Here is a 20739-nt window from a genome sequence, read left to right on the forward strand (position 1 = left end):
AGGGAGAGGACACATGTGATCTTGGTTGCTTCTCATTGGACGGTGCAAATTGTCTCCTTCTTCTGGAGTTGTTCAGGGGCTCTTAGGAATGGATTCTTTCAGTTATCCCGTCTCTACTGCTCTTTCCAGCTTTTCCCCTGGTCTCATTATGGAGGTTGCACTTGATGGCAGGGAGGTTTAGAGGAGAGGCTTAGCAGGTCTGGGGATATCTGAGTCATTGGCAGTGACTTTGCTGGTGTCCAGAAGGTCATCTATACTGTATTCTTATGCCAGACATTGGAAGGCGTTTTTGGCCTGGAAAAGCAGGCAGATCCGACACTGGCTTATCTTTTTCTGATCATGCAGTTCTTGCAGGGTGTATCTAACATGGGTCTGTCGGTCACTACATTAAGGGATCACTGGGTGACAATTCAGGCGGTTTGTGGTTCTTGGCAACATTTGAACGATGAGAATGGGCTGAGACCTAGGTTTTTTTCAGGGTCTTTTGAACTTGTTTCCTAGGATGGTGAGGTATTTACCTAGTTGGAAGTCACAGTTGGTCTTGGAGGCATTGACTGGTCCCCCTTTTGAACCCCTTGAGGGGATTTGAAGCTCCTGATTGTTAAGGCTTGTTTACTCATTGCCATAACTTCTCCTAGGCACTTGGGGGCTTTATGTTGTCTGGGTCCTTTTTCTAAGGTAATTCCGGATAGGATTGTTCTGGTCTTGGTCCCTTAGTTCAAGCCTAAGGTGAAATCAGCTTTTTCATGTCAGTCAGGAAGTGATTTTGCCTGAATTTTTCTCCTGAGCCTTCTTCAGCGGAGGCGAGCAAATTGCATTGTTTGGATGTGAGACACACTTTACGGTGGTACTTGGAGATGGTGAAGTCATTCCGGAAAGGGGACGTTTTGTTTGTCAATTTTGGTCCTGCCAAGAAAGGGGAGAAACTGTCTACAGCCAGTTTGTGTAGATGGATTCATTCCATGGTCTTGTTGCCCTATGAGGTGAAGGGTGTGGTTCCTCCACCAGGTCTTCAGGGGCACTCTACGTGCAGTATGGTAGCTACTATGGCTGAATTGCAGGGTACTTCAGTGGTGGAGATTTGTAGGGAAGCAACCTGGTCTACCCTTTCCACTTTTGTTCGCCATTATAGGATTGCTGAGTTGGAACGTCTGGATAATGTGTTTCTGATGGAATAGAGGTGTTTCTGTATATGCTCTGGGCACTGTATTAAAAATGTGATGTTCACAGCTCAGTTGTTCATCTCTGTTCCTCATTGGGTAAGAAGGAAGGCGAGGGAGTGGGACTAGGAGTAATTCCGTTATCAATAAGTAATGGATGCATTTCCACCCACAAAATCTCCCTTGCTTATTGTAAGGCAAACCTAAAATTAACTAAACTTAAATGTGGCAAATGCGTCCCAACAACAGCACTTGTACACTGTTAGTAAAGATTAATTTCAATCAGGTTGGTAATCCAGAAATCTGAGCTCAGTGGGAGTTTGCAGCTGTATCAGGATTACATGCAGTGTGAAATTACTGAACTATTCACCCACACGTTTGGGAGATTGTATCGTAATTTACTTTCATCAGCCCTCACTTGCAGAGAAGATCCTCCACGCCTGCTCTGATACCTACACATTATCTAAGGCCATCAGGGTCATACCTTTAGGATTTTTTTACAGACTCTGTTCAATGGCTACATCTTTTGAGAACCAACCCCACTCACAGCCTAATGAAACATCATGCCCACAATATGATAATGATTGTAGGAGAGGTAATAGGTTTGGATTTTTGAGTGATCTTTGCGGCCAAGTTTGACTACATTCAATTTAGTCACAGCCTGTATGTTAATCCCTTGGCTCTGATCCTGTATTGTGTGACCTATCTACTCTGCCCCTATCTAATGCACCCATCATAACTAATGAGATGTTACACCCTGAGTGTAGGAAGGTGGATATCTGACTATATGGTTATCCCAACTTTTTGCCTAGTGTTTTGCTGGTTTTCAACTTAGTTGGCCTGGGATCCTGCTATTCAGGGCCCCAGGCTATCTGCTCTCCCTATAAAATGGACTACATGTACTTTAGGTACATACCAGATTGGGTATTGGTTGACTTTTGTGAGCCTCTGTATAGTGTACCATAGGTACCCAGGGCATAGGTGCATCCAAGGCCTACCAGGGGCTGCAGCATGTATTATGCCACCCCTGGCTGGCCATCCAAACCGACACCACAGGCTGATCACTCAGCTTGGGTAAGGTGGTGTAATCACCTTACTTAGATATAGTATACTTATATCTACCCATATATATATAGACACATATGCACCTATAAGTCACTCCTATGGTAGGCCTCGACAATCCTGGAGGCAGAGTGCTTGGTTTTATGTGAGAGGGTTCCCTAGCATGAGCTGAGCCCCTCTGCAGCTTTCGGAACCATCTCCTTATAGCTGTTCTATGATATAGCCATACCATATACTCTTAAGTGCATTATAATCCTCGCGGTTAATGCTAACTTTGGTTTGGCTTTATCAAAAAATGTCGTGTAAGGTGTCAAAGACTTTGGAATACTATATCCCCCCGCCAATTCTGGTGGAGGGGGTAGCATTCCACCCTTCTAGAGGGAAAAGTCATGTATGTTACAGCTTTACCCGGTTAAAGTTAAACAGAGCCCCAGCATCACAAAATGGATGCTGGTGCCACAGACACAAGTCTGACCTCTTGCTGCTGGACGAAACTCCGGCAGGGGAGGCCTGGACAATAGGTTTCCTGTCCAGGGAGGTGCTAGCACCTCCCCTGACAGGCAGATGTGTATTGGGACAGGGAGGGCTGCATCGCCAGATGCTTATTGAGACACTGCCTGGGGCACACAAGGTGCTCCATACATAGCCTGGTTCAAACCAGTTTCTGGGACACTCCAGCCCCGCTCTGGCCCGAAACTGGACAAAGGGAAAGGAGTGTAACCACCCCATTCCCAGGTCCATCCACAGGAGGGACCTAGCAGGTAATCCAGCCTCTTAACTTAGTATAAGTATAGGAGCTGTGTCCCCAGGACTTTAGATTATCGTGGAACGAAACTTTGATACTGAATTCTTGGACCTTCGACGTTCTATTACGACTAGAAGACTGAAGACATCTCCCATTGTGGTCAAAGAGTGACCACCCTGTGCAAACAGGCACCATCAGTAACTTGCTGGTCTGCTTTGTCGATGCTCCCACCGGAACCCGAAGCATCAGCGACACAGGAACTGGACTTCCAGACTTCTCTGACTCCGACCCACATCCACAGCAAAGCTGAGACCCGGGGCGGAACGAGAGACGTGGGATCGGACACCCTGGACATCCTGCATTTTGCTGACAGCTCAACTACTGAGGTATCCTTGCAGTTGTGCATTGGGGTACGAGAAGCCCCAGACCCGAGCGCCATTAGCACTGAAGCTCAGCCCTCCACACTCCACGAGTGCCGCGTGGGGCCCGCTCTTGCATTTCAGCTCAATGCATCTTCCCGGTTGCTAGCCCGTTGGCTAGTGAGCCCCCTGAAGACAAACCTTTGAAACCAAACTGTTTTCCTGGTTGCCCCAGGCTTGCTCCAGCTTCCCTGCAAAGGAGAAGCCCCTCAAACCTTGCTGGTCTGACCCAAAGCCCATCTTCACTTTCTGCGTGGATTGCATTTGCCAAGGCTTGTTGGGTCCAGTCTACATACTGATACCGCAGTCAACTAGATCCTTTGTGGGACAGCTCGAATCCAGCTCCTGGTTGTCGTCGACACCTCCTGGTCCTCGTGGCTGCAGAGACAAGCTTCCCCTCCTTACCTGTGATCATCGCAACATCACCCGGTTCCTTCCTGGTTCCTTCCTGGTCACTGGCTAGTGACCCAGACTCTGTCCCCTCTGCTTTCAGGTTCTTCACATCTTAGATCCACCCTTGGATCCACCCGGACACTTTTCCTCTGGTCGCCTGCAGCACTTCTTTGCAGATCTCCATAGAAAACGACAATGAAACCCGACACCAAAAGGCACCTATGCACCCGGCTTCCCTGGGTGAGGTATCACAAGTTCTCTGGTGCTCCCGTGGGTCTTTACTCTCAAAGTGTCGTAGTCTAAAGGGGCTTTGTCATATTCCATGCGGAAGTGCCCTTAAACAGTAACTTTGTAACTTCTTCGTTCTCCATTATAAGTCAATGGTAACTCGCGACTGTGTTTAGACACTGCACGTGTCTCCCGTGGGCCTCCTACTTCCTAACCTTTGGTTGTTTAGTGTAGCCCCAGCGATTCCCTAGGCCCTAGGCCTACTCACTGTTTCTGTCGTGGTTCTTATACCACTTACTTAGTATATGGTTTGTGAGGCCACTAGGGCATAACTGTATTTGTGCAACTTATCGTATGCTAATTGAGTAACTTGTGATGTACTTTTACCTATGACCTCATAAAGAGTGCAGAGGGGTTGTGTTAGAAATAAATACATATATATTTGATATATACCTTGTGTGGTGTCCTTTCATTTGGTATTCAAGGGATTATAATTGGTAAACAGCTTGCTTCACATGCTCTCTGAAGTCTTAGCCTATGACTGCTGGTCCATGCTACCACTAGGATAGCTTGTCTATAAGGTTGACTTCGCAACCACCATCAATAAGGGTCATTTAGACTGGTGCAAGGTGCCCACTAGAATAGTGGATATCATATGCCAGGCTAACTTCTTACACTGAGTAACCATCGTTGATAACAAATCAGAGTTTTGTGAGTGACTCAAATGTAGTAGGGCTTCTATCATGGCAGGGTTAAAAAAAAGCTAAACATGGCTGACTGGAGGGAATATATCTATAAATTTCATATTCTTTGTTTCCAATAGACATGGGTGATGCAGGGAGGATACATTGATGATTATGCGGTGTATTCCACACCGGTAAAGCTTTCTTGTTCAGGAATAGCCAAGGGAGGGCTCACAACCTATATCACAAACACTTTTTCTGGGAAGATGTTAAAGTTTGTTACAATTCCATGTTTTTTCCTTTACTTGTGTTTGACTTGCAGAGAGAGTGCGGTATGATTATGATCAATTTTATACTAACTGTTTTGATGCTAAGAGTAGTCGGTGGTGGTTGATTTGGGTGAGTCATTTAAGGGATTATCAATGAGCACTCTAAATCTTTGAGTAGTCTGCACAGGCGATTTTAATGTCCACCATTGTAAATTGCCAGCTAATTCAGTGTGTGGCTTCACAGATTCAAATGGGAAGGACGTGGCCCATTGTCTTCATGTCACTTACGGGAACACACTGAACAACCTGTTAGTTAAGTATAATCTGATTGTGACCAACGATATGGGTGCAGTTTCCCCACATTTAGCGCCTACATTTTCAAGCAAGCAGTATACATCTATTACTGATTTGATTTTGGTCTCTAACATTATGAATGATAGTGTCAGTGACTTTGAATCTGTATTCACATGTCACAGCGACCATGCTGCTATACTCTTAAGGGTAGGGATTGGTGCCCTGCACAAAGCACAGTCTAAAGTTAGTCATAATCCCGTCCTTGCATGTAAAAATTGTTTTACCTTGTAATGGGCCAAGGTGAATACTAATAATTTCTTCACCTCCATTATCCAACAGAAACATGTAGCTGTAGCTACCTGTCTTTATACCGATGAGAGGTCAAAGAGATTAGCTCAGCTTTTATTGAAATGTCAGCAAATATAAGGCAGTCCTTAATGAGCTCCAAAAAATGTGCTCTATGTAAGCCTTATGGGTGGTTTGACAGTGTCTGCTTCAAAGCCCACACCGCCCCTCATACTGCCCTACACATGATGTGTAGTCAATTAGGAATGCATGTACACTTTACAAATTAGCTTTTGCAGCTAGGAAAAAGCAGATAAAGGAGGATGTCTGGAATTCCCTCCATTTAGCTAGTATGCATATACATATTTAGCTAGTATGCGTATACATAGGCTTAAGGACTGGGCGCCAAGAATGACATTTTAACCGACACCCAATACTGTTTCAACAGATGCCTCACTCTGCAAATCAGTTCCTAAACCTGAGCTTAGTCATAGGCAAGTGTACAGCAGCTCTGAAGGGAACGATACATTTGTCCTTCATGGACCTTACAGCAGCTTTAGACTGTGATTCACACTTCAAATTATGGTCCATTGTGACTGAGTAAGGTTTGGGGCAATGCATAATTGCAGTTATTAGGCAATTATATAAGGATGACGCCTCTTGTGTCCACTATGGTAAAGATGTTGAATGCAAAGACACTTTTAGTATCAGATGGGGAGTAAGACAAGGGTACGTTTTTCCCCCATTTTACTCTCCAAAGTTGAGAGTAAAGGCTACACCCTACATTGGGGCTCGTCCTCTCCCTATTCTTTTATATGCTGATGATGTGGCCTTAGTGGTCAGAACAGGGAAAGGGCTCCAAAGTTTAATTAATGATTTTATAACTTTTATAAAGGATCTTGACACTGAAAAAAATGAGCGAAAAACGTTTACCATGATCTGTGTAGCAAGACTGGCCAAAACATATGCTCATTTTTATTAATATCTGCAAGGCTTCGAAAGGGGGGCACCTTTTCTTACTTGTGTATCTTGTTTGACAACAAATATAAATGGAATTTAATGTTATCTAACAGGGAAGCTCTCTTTGAAAAAGCTATCAATTGCCTGTACAGATTTTGTAAAAAGTTGGTCTCGAAACCAGTGAAAGAGATGTTTTCGCTGTATGCAAGTAAATGTGTTTCTATTCTATTTTATGCACCCGGTCTATGGGGCAAGTAGAAAACTCCTATTTCAAAATGTATTGGTTGTCCCTGGTAGTTGTGAAAATACCATCTGTCTAGAGGAATTGGCTATCCCCTAAATAGAGAACATATTGAAACTTTTCCCCTCTTACTGTGCCATTCTCTAAGGTAAGGGAGGAGACTGTCCATAACAAGCTTATCATAATGAATTGCTTACATCTCCATTCCGCCCTAAATATTCATGGCTCACATACGTGAAGCTGTTATGTGAGGTCAGCAGGGCCTTTTAGCTGTGCCTGAGCCTTCCAACTCCCTAAAACAAGTGTGTATGAGAAGGCTGAAACGTAGAAGACATTGGCCAATCTGCTTCACGACTTCATTCTGATCAAATTTTATGGCCAAGTATTTAACCTGATCTCTATTTGGAAAATTAATGAAATCAATCACATTACCAACAGCATCATTTACTAATCCTTCTTCAACATTTAAATTACCCTGCAAAATTACCCAGCTGTTCTTACACACATGTAAATGTTTTTCTAATCCTGCAGTCATGGACACAGACAAAAATCCAGTTTCCCTTGTGGTTTTTCTGTGAGAAGAATTGTCACTCTCTGATGTTCCATTTTTTAAACAGTTGCAATTTCCAGAATATTTTCTTCCTCAAGTTGTAATATTTGTTTGTTGAAGTTGGAGCACTCTTGAAGTTTAGGGCCATATGTATCATGCAAAATTGCATTCGCAAACGCCGATATTCGCAGAATTTCGGCGATTGCGAATGCAATTTTGCCAAATGGTATGTATTAAGACAAAATAATGAATCGCAAAATTTGCGATTCCTTATTTTGCGATTGCATTTAATGAATCCCAAATTTTGCGATTCCTTAAATGCAATGTAAGAAGCACCAAAAAAGTGATATTCAACTTCAAGCAGGTGGTAATAGCGATTTCTTTGAAAAATTCACTTTTTTGCATTTTTCAAAGTGCAATGTGAATCACATACATGCCCTGAGGGCATGTATATGCGCCACATGTGCACCCATGCATATTTTAGGGGTGCATCAGGGTGTCCTTTTGACACCCCTGCACCCTTGAAATTATTCTCAATTTGCGATTCTCAAATTGCGAATCGCAAATTGAGAATAAATTCCCATTCCTTCCTATGGGCCTCCTGGCCCATAGAAATGAATGGGAAAGTATTCCTTACTTGCGATTCGCAATTTGCTAATCGCAATTAAGGTATATTAAGAAATCGCTAAAAAATTGCGCTTTTTTACATACATCCCTATTTGCAATTCTCAAATAGCGATTTCTAAAAAATCGCTATTTGAGAATCGGAAATCAGGATGTTGATACATATAGCCCATTCATCATTAAGCAGACTACGGATTTGTTCTTCAAAAACATTGTACATTAGTTCTGCTGCTGTATTGTTAGTCAACTTACTAAAGTATGTTTTCCATCATTTTTTAGAACTACTATTCTATGAAATTAAATTAAATGAACAAATTACTTTTATTTGATTTAGTTTAAATCATAAAAGGGCAGCACATCCACCAATGTACATAAAATTTGCAAGCAAATATTCTGTTTGTTAGTTGTCTTAAATCTCATTAAAATGTATAATAAAAACAAGTTACACTGGTTTCCTACAGTCCTATTAGTAGCCAGCCATGCTGAAAAACCGGGCTTCTTGTCGGATTCTGCTTGAGCTGTGCACAGCCACGCTTTGTTAGTTGCCTTAAATCTCATTAAAATGTATAGTAAAAACAAGTAACACCGGTTTTCTACAGTCCTATTAGTAGCCAGCCATGCTGTAAAAAGCGGGCTTCTTGTGGGATTCTGCTTGAGCTGTGCACAGTCATGCGAGGTACATGAACTCTGAAAGAAGACCTAGAGCGATAGACAAATGTAATTGACAGTGTTCATTTCAGTAAAAGAATGGTTTTAGAAGACAAGGTCGAGTTATATTTCTATTATAAAGTGCTGTGGCTAAAGATACGTTTGACCTTGTTATCTAAGATGAGGTGCTGATGCTGTTGATAGTTTACTGTGATTTCTCCAAGGTAAAGTGCATGGTGCTGTAAACAAATGGACTGCAGAGTGTTCAATTGAACTTTATCACCTTGCATGCACTACCAGTTTGAGTTTCTGCGGCTATTTTCTAGTTCATTTGCTGCTAGGCTCAGAAACTGTATTGCCCTGCATGCCAATTGGACTGTTGAGCCTCGTAAGCTTTTTATTACAGTAGATCTACAAGTCCTTATTTGTTCTCTTTTTAATATTATCCATAAGAGGACTTTCCTTATAGATAATAGTACCGGGCAGATATGGTACATAATAGGTGAAGTATTGACTCATCTCCTTGTCCACAAAGGCGCAATTCATTGTGGGCCATGCCCGATTCCATTTTGGGATAAGATCTTTCAATGGGTAAACACCCAGTCTCAGTAAAATGAGTTTACGCTTATTTTGATTTGCAAAATGTTCTATTGGGTATGGTTGAGGTTTTAGCATTTTATATGTTGGCATCACCATCCATACGATGGTTTTAGAGGTCCAAGAGGCTTTGTCTGTGACCTGGCATTGTCGATTGATGGGTTTATTGACTATATGATTAAACTCCTGATAGGATGATATTGTGTGCCAAGCATCCTCTAGCTTCGGAGCTGCAATGGATTGTTTTGAAAACAGGTGAACTGATTTTCAACCTCCAGCCAGCAGTAGTGTGCTAGAGATTCTTCCTCTGCTGCCCTCATTCTCCAATAGTGTTTGGCAAGGGCACCTTGTCTTGTCGGTATCTGTTTTCTTAACCCGAATTCCAATCTGATCCGGGCTTGTGAAATGTGGTGCGGAATTGAAAATAGATTCTTGAAAAGGCTAGTTTGTGCAGTGTTTAAGACTGTTGAGTCCTTTATGTTTAGGGGTTCTGATCCATATGTGATTGATGGCAAGAATTCTGCTGCCACGACCTTTAGTAAATGGGTTGTCGAACAGTCACTGAGGGTTTTTTCAAGGATTTACATGCAAATAGTAGCAATTTTACTTTTACTTTCTGTATTTATAGATATTGCTTGTAGTTGAGATGTCTATATAATAGTACACCCAGATATTTATATGTTTCCACCTGGTCGAGGGTCTTGCTGTTAATCGTCCAGGTGAATTTTGGTCGTTATTTATGTGAGCTAGAAAAACACATTCGATTTTTGGGCTGAGGCTGTGTATTCTGCTAGTTTGTTTCTCAATCGCTGTCGGCCTCGAGGCGTTTGAGAGAGCAGCAAGATGTCATTGGCATATTGCAGGCTTGATATTGGGACGTTTCCCAATTTTGGACGGTCCCCTTATGCTAGGCGGAGGTTATTGTCTAGGTCAGCTGTATAGATGTTGAATAAACAGGGGACGAAGACGCACCCTGTTTTAAGCCGTTGATGGTCATGATTTTGTTTGTTAGGCTTTGGCCATCCCCCATTTTTATTTGGACCCATGTTTTTGAGTAGGGATTAATAATTGCATCTAACAATTTTGTGAGCGCACCCCAGAGTTTCAATTTTTGTCCATAATATGGATCTAGGAACCTTGTCGAAAGCTGCTTTGGTGGTCTACAAAACAGGCGTGCAAACATTTTTAATTAGCAATGGCTTAATTGTCCAGGAGCGTGACAGCAGAAAAGTTCATTAGGATGCCCATCCCAGCTCGAATACCTGTTTGTGTGTTAGGGATTAGGTGTACTATCGACCCAGTCCTCTAGATTTTTCAACAGGTTTGTGGCGTAAATGTTTGCCTCAACATCAATAAGGGCTATTAATCTGTAATTTGATGGATCTGAACAAGCCCCTGATTTTTATATTTGTTGTAGGATACTTCCTCGCCACAAGTCTGGAATGGTGCAAGTCTCCAATGTGTGAGCAAACAGCGAAGTTAGGTGGTTGGTCCAAAAAACTAGGTCTTTTTTAAATAAGGCATTGGGCAGGCCATTTGTACCTGGGGCCCTATCAGATCTTTGTTTTTTTATGGAATTCAATACCTGCTTTTGTGTAATCTGTAGATGGTAGTCTAGTGGGTCGGACCCTGGTGTTTCAGGTAGACCCGACTGGAATTTGCCTTCTGGCTGTTTAACTTGGGAATAGACATGGTTTATCGGTTTTGATGGAAAGGTCGTAAAATCTATTTTATGGTTGCTTTTGGACACTAGGGCCTGGGAGCTCAATCTCAGGGTAATGGCCATCCGGGTCTCTTTCTTTGGAGAATCCTTAGAAGTTGTTGTACCTGAAGCAGACTGGGTCACCTTTGATGTTTCGTTATTAACCTGTGCGCCAGAGACAGTCCGGGTGTTAAATATTGCTACTATGTGAGCTCTCCATGTATGTCCAATTATGTCAGAGTTAAAGTGCCGGTTTCTACCATTTGATAGGAGATACATTTTTGCCCAAAACTGTTTTGAGTTTCATTGCTGGCTGGCACAGAGCATTTTCATCCAAAATTGCTTGTTGTATGTTCGCTTTGCCACTCTGATCTCCTTTTTTAGGTCTCTTTTCATTTGTTCAATTATTGTCAGGGACTGCCGGAAGGGGGTTTATGGGCCCTGGGTTTGCATTAGACTGAGAAATGTATTTAGTTGTCTTTTTTTATCCTTAAAGTGTGTGTGTACCAGGCTGCCACAGTTATCATAGATGGTTTTTGGTTTTTAGGGTTATTCAAGAATTTATTGTTTATATTTTTGACAAAAGACTCCCAGGCCTCTGTCCCTAATGGCTTTGCGTCGGTAGGAGCCACTAAAGCAAAGCATGACCCCATGATCGCATATGTGTTGTTTTTATTCCATATTAGTAGTTAAAGTTGAGTTGATAAAGTAAGGGCTCCAGCTGGCGAAGACCTTTCTTGGATATTGGTTAGTATAAAGAATTGAGAATAATAGTCGCTGTCTGCTCTTTCCTTTATTTGGAAGTTCAATATGAAATGGAATAAGTTGGGATCCACTAAGGTAAAATCAATTGTTGCTCCTGATATAGCCGTCACTCTTGTGAAAGCTGCTGGGCTGTTCTTCGGACTTCGTCCGTTTAAGGTGAATAATGAAAGTTTGTCCAATAATGCAGTGCATCTTTTACGCAAAGTATTACATCTGGTTGTATTGCCGTGCATTAAAGTAGCGGCTCCTGGATAGAGTGTTGCGGGGCGGTGAGGTGTGGTGGGGGAGGGGCAGGGTGGGGGTTAGTAAACTAAGGAACACGGCCGAACGGAGGTAAGTACATAAATAAATAAACAAAGCGAATTACACTGTGCACGCTGCATCGCCAAACACGAACACCGCTGAAGTCGGGAAGACGCAAGATGAACAGCACGTACCACCCGAATTGGAAGCCTTGCACCAAAGAACGCTAAAGAGAAAAAAGCACTCAAAGAGTAAACCGTGATGCTGCACCATGGCGTTGTGATACCACAGCCAGAATAAGAGACTATCTGACCCACATTAGTGTCCTACACCGAAGTTCCCAGCCCTGAAGAAGACATTCTCCAAATCCTCATGGTCCCCACTCGAAGGTCGAAACACATCGGCACAAACACTCCCTCTCTTTTTTTCTTCACTGAGGCCAAGAGTATCTATTATGGAATTGACGAGTCACCAAGGACACAAGTTAAGCCGAATATAGGTGGCTTATCTTCCCAAAATACACCCAGGTGGTCTCTGACCTTTCTCTTCCGGACCGGTTCATGTACAAGTATCGAGGAGAAATAGATCCCTAGATCCCGAAACATAACAAGATAATAGGACCGTCTAGATTCACAATAAGTTTATGTATTGTATACAAAGTTTTGCACTTTCCTTAGAATGCACTGTATATAGAGTTTTTAATGTGTAACAATCACAAATAGGTCTGGACAGACTTCTATCGCTAGACTTCATCACGCTGTTGAACCACGCCGATAAGATAAGTTGAAATAACTCCATATGTGAAGCCCACACCAAGACTTTCTGCTGGTGTCTCTAAACAGTAAACATTCTATACCAGACCATAAGTGACAACGCGGTTTCTGGATTGCCAATCATAATCAAGTTTACATCTTTGGTTCCATGCCCTACCATTATAATCGAAGGGTTTTATCTTGCAAAAAAACAATTGTCCTGATGATGGTCTAAAGGATTGATGCCAGACAGACCGAAACGTCGACCTTCTCGCCAACTCCAAGAAAAACTTCTCAGTTTCTGTAGTAATATTTATTCATTTTTGGATAATAGTTGCTTTATTATCAATCTAGGAGCTGATGTAGGTTATTAATTGTGTGTCCAAATTGAGTTGCACATCTCTTCATAATTTTGATTTACTGATACCCTGTTCTTTCTAAGATGTACTCCTTCTGAATTTGAAATTTGAAAACTATATAAATTTATTTTATATATATATAGGACTTTCCATGTGCTGTGTATTTGTATATAACATTCATTGTGTGTGAACATCTAACCTGGGCTTCGATTGAAATTTGAATCGCATATTATCAAGCCCATTATCGCTGCTTTATCGGCAGTTTCCTGCCGGTAAAGCGGCGATAAACTACCGCAGCTTCCTTGATAATATGGCCCAAAATCCCTTGTAGACATTCTTTACCTTGATACTGTTTACTGCCCAAGCCTACAAGGGTATATTGGGTTCCCATTTTTTTCAAACGTCTTGATAATGTGTCATCCTCCATATATGTTATATCTTGAAGAACACATATGTTTTTATAATAAATATTATTTTGTACCAGATATAATGTTGCTTTTTTAAAATTTACTAAGATCCACTACTTCTTGTCATATTGTTTTGCTTTTGGTTGGGACACCAAAGGCTAGAATATGAAGTGTGTCCTCTTAAATCTCTCAAAACCCCTACAGTTTCAATATTCTGCTTGAAATCTAGTGGCAGCTACACAACTCTATCTTTAAGACCTTTCTTTAACTCTTCTGGAGGAAACTTCCCTGCCTTTGGCTCCATACAAACTTAATCTTGGAATGGGTGTATACATTGTATTATAATTGATTCATTAAACATTTAAATCTGGAACCTCTTGTGGGATTGGAGCTAATTCTAAGTTGTTGTGGACTGGTCTAGCTGTCATTTTATTATCCTCCAACTTATTATCACAGTTTTTATATATAATGTGTCATGTGAAACCATCAAAGTGTTCCTCATCCAATATATAAGCTTCAAATTCTTGCCACTTATTCTGTTCTCTTCTTCAGTTTTTGAGCAAACAACAACATTATGAGTTTAACTTTTGTAGTGAGTGCCTCAACCACATATACAAGCACAGATCGGTTTCTCTAAACAAACTGTGTTAAACGTTGTAATCTCTTCTCTAAAGTCTTAAACAGTAATACCTGTGCCCCATTCCTCTGTACCTGCAGATACAAAGTCCTCATTATCCCTACATTCCTGTTCAGGGCCAAAGAAACGAAACTGAACATCATTGCAAATGTTTTGTACCTCTGTTACCATGCAGAAGAGCGGTATTCATGTTTCCGAACCCTAGAGCAGGAATTTGCACACAGTAAAGCATCCTAACTAAATTTCACATTTTAGAATGATGAACAGTCAACATTTGGAAGTGAGGAAAAGTGCTTGTACACACCTTCTTTCAGAGACATGCTAGTGAATGACCTTGTAAATGAATACGCCTACTTGCTTTGCAACATCTAATCCTTGCAAAGCCACAATTTTTGGTTTCAGACTTTTGCTTGAAAACTTATGTAGGACGTTTTCAATATATCTGTAGAATCCTGCCGAACACTGCAAACATTGCTACAGTTATATTTATGTACAGGGGCATGTCTATGCCTTTCCTGCACCTCTTCAGCTATCAGTTTCTCTACATTTCTAGCTACCATCACCTCTTTCGGAATAAGAGTACCATCCTTTAGCTTAAAACATTGTCCACAATCCTTCACCTACATGCACGAATGTGTTCTCTTTAGAGTAGCTTTCTTTATTAGACAAAGGCTCAGTACTAGATGTATGACTCTGTTCTCCAATGAAAAGTTTGCAACAGTTACTTCTATTGACAAGTCTTTGCTTTTGGCTTCTTTTCCTCATAGACAACACTATTTTATTGAGACTCCTCGTTCTGTTTAGAATCAAAATAAAAAGCTTCCTCGTGAGAACAATGGCTTTATCAACTTCCGTCTTAACACATTCCTTTTGTTTGACTGCTTCTCTTCTTCTTTTATACTTCTTCAAAATTCTTAAAAGATTCTGAATTAGTCCACTACAGAACATTCAACTCTGACTTATTTAAACTCCTTCTGTTTTCTTGTTATTTTCTCAGCTTTTTTTTAACACTATCATACTCTTTATATCATGTAGTTTTTCTCCTTTCTGAGTTAATCTCAAACGTTCTTTTTTATTTACTTTATTATCGCTGACTTTCTAGTTGTCCACATACTATTTTAAGAAGTGTCTTGGTTCTCTTACCAACAGCTCTTTCCTCTTTCACCACTTACTCCACTTACTTACTCTGGCCTGACAATATGCTCCTTTTGTTTCTCAGTTGTGAGGAGACAGTATCCTTGGTTCTGTTTATTTCTTCTCTCACATTTTGATGGCATTCTAACAGTCAGCACTTAATTAGAAATTGATCTCTGAAAAGGGAAAAAATAACTACGCTTAGCTTTTCATTATGTTATGTTATATTATGTTATGGGTATTTATATAGCACATTATCACCAAAGAGGTCTCTAAGCCCTGTCCGAGAGGAGACCATGGGGTGAGACGGAGTCAGGAGGAGTGCTTTACGTGGAACGCCAGGCTTCCAGGAAGAGAACTGTTTTTACAAGGGACATATAAGTAAATTAAATATGTCAATCAAATTATGTTTTAGGGGTGTGAGCATAAGCACTTTGGCACTGGTTAGCAGGCAAAATGTTTGCGGGAAGACCAATCTAAGGCGGACAGGTCTAATAACTGATTAAAAAGGAAGGGGCATATTACCAAGCAATAGCGATAATTATCGCTATTGCTTGGTTAGAGACAAAATTTTACCGCTGAGCTGCGGCGATTTTTACCGCAGATAAACCTTGGTATTACCAAGGTTTATCGCAAATGCGATAAAAAACGGCCGCAATGCATGAATATCGCTGAAAAGTCAGCGATTTTCATGCATTACCGAGCTAATGCTCTTAGCCATGTTATCCACCTCCCATTGGATAACATGGCTAAGAACTGCTCAGGGCAGGTGTTAGCTTTTGGAGATATTCGCGCTTAGCGCGAATATCTCCAAAAGTTGGTAATAGGAGATAGCGATGTTAGCGACTGTTTTCAGTTGCTAACATCTTGGCACGCCCACTTTGCATGTCATTAGTGATAAATATCACTGACATGCAAAGTGGGGCCCAAGATGGTCGCTATCTCCTACTAGCTGTCGCTAACTGGTGTTAGCGACAGCTAGGTAATAGGGAGATAATTTTATCTCCGCTTTCTTGGCTTTTAAAGCCAAAAAAGCGGAGATAAACCCCCTTGATAATATGCCCCGAAATGCTTTAAACATCATTAACAGATTTTTTCACAAGATTCCCACACACAACAGAATCAATCCTGTTAATGTAGAGATACAGTACTGGCAATGGTTTCCCTCTTTGAGAACGTATCACTGATTGTATTTTTGGTGTCAGGAAATCCCTTTGTTTCTGGTACTAAACATACCGCCATCCACTCGCTTTCTTCACAAGTTTGTGTTTTTTCTTTTCATGATGGGGTGCGTGTTAACATGGTATGTGCATTGCTGCTATTTGCATCTCCTTTGTTTTTTCTTGCATGTCTTTCAGATTGAATGTCTGTGTTTGTCACATGTATGTATAGTTCTTGGATCCTGCCCTCAGTATGCAGGATTACTGCAGGCCCCTGAAGCCTACATGCCTCCTGTGTTATATCGACTGAGCAGGATGAGAACGTCTTTGTGGGTGCACATATGCATGCATGTATATGTTTGTGGGTCCAGTGCCCTGTACTGCGCTCGACCACTATACCCAGTAAAGGCTTTCACGATCCTAGCATAGAAGTGCCCACGTTATGGTGCTATTCAGGTATTGCATGGACATGCTGGACACAATCCTGTAAACTCTGCACCTGAGACCTTTATGTACTACCTACACATTTGGAAGTATGTGGCCCAGAACGCCTTATTGCAAAACATACACCTTCCCAAATACTACGGCAAAGCAGCTTTGGTCCTTGATCTCTTTAGCTTTGTAATGGAATGCAGTGTTGCTATGCCAAAATAGGTAAATACATTCTCTGTAATAGCAAATTCACTTTTCCGTTTGGTCCACTGGTTCATTAAGCACAAGTGACATGATTGCAGGTGGGTTTTTACTTATAAAAAAATGCTTAATTTAAATGTGATACAGTGAGCATAACTAGGCCACAGTTGGCTTGCACTGACAGCTAATTATATTTGCGAATAATAGTGCACATGTATTTTATGAAAGTGGGCTTTTCCCTCTCTCTGTATGCTCTTCCATTTCAGGCAAATTATCTTGTGGTGACTGTAATGAAGTGTACATGCTGTCTTGAGAAAGCAATGCACAGGATGTTTCTTTATTTTGTAACTTACCAAGGTTTTCTTGCACCTTGCAGTTTTCTGTGTATATCATTCATTAGCAGATTAACCATTGTATTGTTGTGTTACATAACATGTCAATTTGTTTCCTTAATTAGTTATGCATAGCCTAACCAATGAAGTGAATTAGGAAAAAGGCGTTTCTAGAAGTATCTTGTTTACCAGAATGGTTTACTTGTCTGCAACACTGGTAGTCCAGCTCTGTCATGTCATACCACACCACAAAATGTGTGTGCCTTTTAAACTCTCAAACATTATAAAAGGTGATTTATATTGGAGAAAAGTTAGTACTTTCTGGGCTTTCCTTTCAATAGACTCTATGTCAGTCTGTTTACTAATTGATACTTTTTTCTTATTTCTTTCAAGGCAGACTCTGCGCTGGTCTGTTTAGTTCTCAATACTTAGGGCCTAATTTCAACTTTGGGGCTGTTCGACTAGGACCGTCACTGCCGAAATCCCAGGAAGACCACCAAGGCAGTGGGATTCTGAGTTGAATCCAGGGCGGGTGATCGGTGCTGCGGCGGTCTCATGGTGGCAGCTGTGTTAGGCTCATAGGAGAGCTTTAACAGCAGCCCGCCACCATGAATGTGCCTGCAGCACATTCCTGCATGGTGTGGCCTGCACCATGTTGTTCCTGCCGTAACATGCAGGAATGAGGGTGCAATTCCAGATAGGCACACCATTTTCTCCACCCCATGCACTCCCAGGCCCAGAATCAGAAGATGGGGCCCTGTCAGGGCCCCCTTACCTTCATCTCCCCCACCTTTTTCATGGCGGTCTATCCATTATGAAATGGGCGGTAGATATGCAAGCCAGCATGTGCTCGGCCATTTTGCATCTGCACTGCCAGAATATACCTGCCCCTTTCCTCATCGCCACTACCTTGTGATCTTAGATCCCACGCAGTCAGGGTTCCTGAGGCGATCCGACTGCCACACTCAGAATACAGTGGGCGGACCCGCAAGGGTGGCGGTGATTGGACTGCCACCGTAAATATGGCGGTTCCAGGACTGCCATACTCATAATAAATCCCTTGGACTCTTTTTGCCTTTCAAACTTAGATCTTATGTCATATCTGTCCATTTGATTTGTGTCTATTCTTTCTCTGAGTTTTCTTCAGAGGAAGACCTTACATTAGCCCTCTTGCCGAATTACGCTATTTTTTTAACTATGATAATTCCAGAAACTACTGCAAGCACTCTTGATAATTTCCACTGCTGTAAGCATACATGACTATCCCTGCTAAGCAATAATTTGGACCGTGTAGTGTGGAAAACTGGGCAGTTCCTGCAAGTAGGTTGGTGCTCAAGTCTCTGTAACCACGACTTTTAGTGCTCTATACAGTTGCAACACTATTGTGTTCAATGCTAGAAATGGGAAATATTAACTCCAGGAGCCATACATTGGGGTTAAGGGGTGCCATCAGAAAGGGGCAACGTCTCAAGTAGTGGCACCTGACAGTTAAAATGCATTTATTCTTTTTTTTAAAACTACTCCAAAGGAATTGACAAAAAACGGCTTACTTATTTATCACAAACAGACAAGACATGTGGGGTTACGTCACCTGCTGCAGAGCTCTTTGTGTACCCCTCAAGTTCAGTGGTATAATAGCACTCAGCTAATTATAGTGGTCAATGAACTTGTTAGAGTGATATGCATGTATTTGTCAGAGATTTGACTCATCATCAAATATCAAAGAGGTTTTATGTGCCTGTTACAAGGCATAGCATGTACCAAGGAGGGAGCAGATTTGTATTTTACCTTGATACCTCAATGGGATACTGCTCCTGTTGCAGAAATCCCAGTGTGACCTGTAGGCTACAAGTAATAACCCTTGGAATAAAGTTTAGTAAGTTATGAAGTGACAAGAAGGAGCTGCATACAAACTGCAAAGTATTTATTTAGATCCTTATTGTTTTGTTTCCCAATCTTTCTTCATTATATTTTTGCAAAAAAGGGTTCCTTTGGGTGGTAATAAAGACCTATTAGTAAAAATGGCCTCATCATGTAATTACTCATATAGATACACAATTGTCATTCTTTAAGTGCATGCATATCTCTTGCATTCAAAGCTTTGAAAACCCAAAGAACTGCAGCCAATCAAAGTTTGTCTCTTGAACACTTGTGAAATGAGAAGCAAATTGTTTCTGTTTCCTTGCTTCAAGGTCTTAGGCTCCAGAAGCTCCCAGTCAGGAGAAGACTTGTACAAAATTAGTGGTGAGGGCCTTTTAAATTATGCATATGTGGGTTAGGCCCTGCTAGACCATATATTAAAAGGTTCCATCACCCCTTCAGGTTGATGGCTGAAGGAAATGCACATAGGGGCATATTAGCAAGGGGAAGTATCGCCGCTTTTTCGGCGATTTGTGCCGAGAAAGCGGCGATACTTCTAGAGCCCTATCCACAAGGGCATTTCAACGCCTGGCTCAAGCCCACTTTGAATGTCGGCGACAAACATCGCTAATGACATGCAAAGTGGGCGTTCCCACGTCCAACCACATGTGAAATGTGGTTGGAGGTGGGAACACCCTATTACCAAGGCAGGCGTTGGGAGAGTGAGACCTGCGATAAACTCGTTTATCGCAGGTCTTCCAACGCCTGCTCTGACCAGGTGTTAGGGCATTGATAAGATGGGGTGAGGATCATAAAGCTGAATCCACCCCCCCATATTATCAAGGAGCACATTAGCGCGTGAAAACAATGTTTGTTTTCATGCGCTAATGTGCCATATCGCTGACTATCGCCGGATTTCATTTCGCCTACGTGATGCGCATAGATAATTGCGCGCTATCACGGCGATGGAATCCAGCCATAGCCGGCGATATGGGAATGTGCGTTGTGCGTTTTCTAACGCACTTCTAGGTAATATGCCCCATAATGCGCTGGAATGTCCAACTGTGCCTAGGTGTCTGCATCAGCTTGCCTGGATAACGCATTTACCTCAATGTTAGCTGCTGAATCTGGGATCCAAATAGATCCCCCTCACCCCCAGCACTAATGGGATTCCCTCCTGAGACACATGAAGCGGAGGGTGCACTTCTAACTGCTGCAGCTATCCCCTCTCAGCCAAGGAATATTGTACTGTCTGCTGGCACGTGCTTTCTTCTTGTGCCTTATTGGCAGTATATTTGAATGGACTGCTAGCCCTCAGTCTACAGTGGATTTAGCATCATTCCAATGTAAACCGCACCTGGGCTGGTTCACTCGGTCTGTGTGCTAGAGTAAATTAAAAAGGTACGCCCCTTCAAGTGTACATAAGTACATGTACACACCCTCTACTGGATGAGCCTGCGACACTGTAGCATGCTGAAACGTATGTCTATTCTAAGTTAGTCTGGTATTAGGTTTTTGTTTGATGTAATATATGTTACAACCCTGACGTACTATGTTTTTCCACTGTGAAACAAGTCAGGCAGAATACCTTTTCATC

At 41.9% G+C, this 20739-nt stretch overlaps 1 protein-coding gene across 1 annotated transcript in view; it reads left to right on the forward strand.

Annotated features, from left to right (window-relative positions):
- The window catches only part of LOC144818033 (sodium channel protein 1 brain-like), a 488227-nt gene that overhangs the window by 407730 nt on the left and 59758 nt on the right, over positions 1 to 20739 (forward strand). The window lies entirely within an intron of this gene.

Source organism: Lissotriton helveticus, chromosome 2_1, assembly GCF_964261635.1.
Source record: "Lissotriton helveticus chromosome 2_1, aLisHel1.1, whole genome shotgun sequence".
In the NCBI taxonomy this organism is placed as follows: domain Eukaryota; kingdom Metazoa; phylum Chordata; class Amphibia; order Caudata; family Salamandridae; genus Lissotriton; species Lissotriton helveticus.